This window comes from Apteryx mantelli, unplaced genomic scaffold, assembly GCF_036417845.1.
Source record: "Apteryx mantelli isolate bAptMan1 unplaced genomic scaffold, bAptMan1.hap1 HAP1_SCAFFOLD_20, whole genome shotgun sequence".
NCBI classification, from domain to species: Eukaryota; Metazoa; Chordata; class Aves; order Apterygiformes; family Apterygidae; genus Apteryx; species Apteryx mantelli.
The window spans coordinates 17699262-17703653 of record NW_027118553.1 but is presented as its reverse complement, the minus strand read 5'-3'; positions in this window follow the sequence as shown (position 1 = coordinate 17703653).

The following is a 4392-nucleotide window of genomic DNA, read 5'->3' as shown; positions in this document are numbered from 1 at the left end:
GTGACATCACAACCACAAACAGCACCCAGGGCAACCTAGCACTGGCCTAGCAGGCACTGAGCCACAAGTGACATCACAACCACAAACAGCACCCAGGCACCTAGCACTGGCCTAGCAGGCACTGAGCCACAAGTGACATCACAACCACAAACAGCAGCCAGGCACCTAGCACTGGCCTAGCAGGCACTGAGCCACAAGTGACATCACAACCACAAACAGCAGCCATGGGCCTAGCACTGGCCTAGCAGGCACTGAGCCACAAGTGACCTCACAACCACAAACAGCACCCAGGCACCTAGCACTGGCCTAGCAGGCACTGAGCCACAAGTGACATCACAACCACAAACAGCAGCCAGGCACCTAGCACTGGCCTAGCAGGCACTGAGACACAAGTGACATCACAACCACAAACAGCAGCCATGGGCCTAGCACTGGCCTAGCAGGCACTGAGCCACAAGTGACCTCACAACCACAAACAGCAGCCAGGCACCTAGCACTGGCCTAGCAGGCACTGAGCACAAGTGACATCACAACCACAAACAGCACCCAGGCACCTAGCACTGGCCTAGCAGGCACTGAGCCACAAGTGACATCACAACCACAAACAGCACCCAGGCACCTAGCACTGGCCTAGCAGGCACTGAGCCACAAGTGACATCACAACCACAAACAGCACCCAGGCACCTAGCACTGGCCTAGCAGGCACTGAGCCACAAGTGACATCACAACCACAAACAGCACCCAGGCACCTAGCACTGGCCTAGCAGGCACTGAGCCACAAGTGACATCACAACCACAAACAGCACCCAGGCACCTAGCACTGGCCTAGCAGGCACTGAGCCACAAGTGACATCACAACCACAAACAGCAGCCATGGGCCTAGCACTGGCCTAGCAGGCACTGAGCCACAAGTGACATCACAACCACAAACAGCAGCCATGGGCCTAGCACTGGCCTAGCAGGCACTGAGCCACAAGTGACATCACAACCACAAACAGCACCCAGGCACCAGCACTGGCCTAGCAGGCACTGAGCCACAAGTGACCTCACAACCACAAACAGCACCCAGGCACCTAGCACTGGCCTAGCAGGCACTGAGCCACAAGTGACATCACAACCACAAACAGCACCCAGGCACCTAGCACTGGCCTAGCAGGCACTGAGCCACAAGTGACATCACAACCACAAACAGCACCCAGGCACCTAGCACTGGCCTAGCAGGCACTGAGCCACAAGTGACATCACAACCACAAACAGCACCCAGGCACCTAGCACTGGCCTAGCAGGCACTGAGCCACAAGTGACATCACAACCACAAACAGCAGCCATGGGCCTAGCACTGGCCTAGCAGGCACTGAGCCACAAGTGACATCACAACCACAAACAGCAGCCATGGGCCTAGCACTGGCCTAGCAGGCACTGAGCCACAAGTGACATCACAACCACAAACAGCACCCAGGCACCAGCACTGGCCTAGCAGGCACTGAGCCACAAGTGACCTCACAACCACAAACAGCACCCAGGCACCTAGCACTGGCCTAGCAGGCACTGAGCCACAAGTGACATCACAACCACAAACAGCACCCAGGCACCTAGCACTGGCCTAGCAGGCACTGAGCCACAAGTGACATCACAACCACAAACAGCAACCAGGCACCTAGCACTGGCCTAGCAGGCACTGAGCCACAAGTGACATCACAACCACAAACAGCACCCAGGCACCTAGCACTGGCCTAGCAGGCACTGAGCCACAAGTGACATCACAACCACAAACAGCACCCAGGCACCTAGCACTGGCCTAGCAGGCACTGAGCCACAAGTGACATCACAACCACAAACAGCACCCAGGCACCTAGCACTGGCCTAGCAGGCACTGAGCCACAAGTGACATCACAACCACAAACAGCAGCCATGGGCCTAGCACTGGCCTAGCAGGCACTGAGCCACAAGTGACATCACAACCACAAACAGCACCCAGGCACCTAGCACTGGCCTAGCAGGCACTGAGCTACAATTGACATCACAACCACAAACAGCACCCAGGTCACCTAGCACTGGCCTAGCAGGCACTGAGCCACAGGTGACCTCACAACCACAAACAGCAGCCAGGCACCTAGCACTGGCCTAGCAGGCACTGAGCCACAAGTGACATCACAACCACAAACAGCACCCAGGCACCTAGCACTGGCCTAGCAGGCACTGAGCCACAAGTGACATCACAACCACAAACAGCACCCAGGCACCTAGCACTGGCCTAGCAGGCACTGAGCCACAAGTGACCTCACAACCACAAACAGCACCCAGGCACCTAGCACTGGCCTAGCAGGCACTGAGCCACAAGTGACATCACAACCACAAACAGCACCCAGGCACCTAGCACTGGCCTAGCAGGCACTGAGCCACAAGTGACCTCACAACCACAAACAGCACCCAGGCACCTAGCACTGGCCTAGCAGGCACTGAGCCACAAGTGACATCACAACCACAAACAGCACCCAGGCACCTAGCACTGGCCTAGCAGGCACTGAGCCACAAGTGACATCACAACCACAAACAGCACCCAGGCACCTAGCACTGGCCTAGCAGGCACTGAGCCACAAGTGACATCACAACCACAAACAGCACCCAGGCACCTAGCACTGGCCTAGCAGGCACTGAGCCACAAGTGACATCACAACCACAAACAGCACCCAGGCACCTAGCACTGGCCTAGCAGGCACTGAGCCACAAGTGACATCACAACCACAAACAGCACCCAGGCACCAGCACTGGCCTATCAGGAAGTGAGCCACAAGTGACCTCACAACCACAAACAGCACCCAGGCACCTAGCACTGGCCTAGCAGGCACTGAGCCACAAGTGACATCACAACCACAAACAGCAGCCATGGGCTAGCACTGGCCTAGCAGGCACTGAGCCACAAGTGACATCACAACCACAAACAGCAGCCATGGGCCTAGCACTGGCCTAGCAGGCACTGAGCCACAAGTGACATCACAACCACAAACAGCACCCAGGCACCTAGCACTGGCCTAGCAGGCACTGAGCCACAAGTGACATCACAACCACAAACAGCAGCCATGGGCCTAGCACTGGCCTAGCAGGCACTGAGCCACAAGTGACATCACAACCACAAACAGCAGCCATGGGCCTAGCACTGGCCTAGCAGGCACTGAGCCACAAGTGACATCACAACCACAAACAGCACCCAGGTACCTAGCACTGGCCTAGCAGGCACTGAGCCACAGGTGACATCACAACCACAAACAGCACCCAGGCACCTAGCACTGGCCTAGCAGGCACTGAGCCACAAGTGACATCACAACCACAAACAGCACCCAGGCACCTAGCACTGGCCTAGCAGGCACTGAGCCACAAGTGACATCACAACCACAAACAGCACCCAGGCACCTAGCACTGGCCTAGCAGGCACTGAGCCACAAGTGACATCACAACCACAAACAGCACCCAGGCACCTAGCACTGGCCTAGCAGGCACTGAGCCACAAGTGACATCACAACCACAAACAGCAGCCATGGGCCTAGCACTGGCCTAGCAGGCACTGAGCCACAAGTGACCTCACAACCACAAACAGCAACCAGGCACCTAGCACTGGCCTAGCAGGCACTGAGCCACAAGTGACATCACAACCACAAACAGCAGCCATGGGCCTAGCACTGGCCTAGCAGGCACTGAGCCACAAGTGACATCACAACCACAAACAGAACCCAGGCACCTAGCACTGGCCTAGCAGGCACTGAGCCACAAGTGACATCACAACCACAAACAGCACCCAGGTACCTAGCACTGGCCTAGCAGGCACTGAGCCACAGGTGACATCACAACCACAAACAGCACCCAGGCACCTAGCACTGGCCTAGCAGGCACTGAGCCACAAGTGACATCACAACCACAAACAGCACCCAGGCACCTAGCACTGGCCTAGCAGGCACTGAGCCACAAGTGACATCACAACCACAAACAGCACCCAGGCACCTAGCACTGGCCTAGCAGGCACTGAGCCACAAGTGACATCACAACCACAAACAGCACCCAGGCACCTAGCACTGCCTAGCAGGCACTGAGCCACAAGTGACCTCACAACCACAAACAGCACCCAGGCACCTAGCACTGGCCTAGCAGGCACTGAGCCACAAGTGACATCACAACCACAAACAGCAGCCAGGCACCTAGCACTGGCCTAGCAGGCACTGAGACACAAGTGACATCACAACCACAAACAGCAGCCATGGGCCTAGCACTGGCCTAGCAGGCACTGAGCCACAAGTGACCTCACAACCACAAACAGCAGCCAGGCACCTAGCACTGGCCTAGCAGGCACTGAGCCACAAGTGACATCACAACCACAAACAGCACCCAGGCACCTAGCAC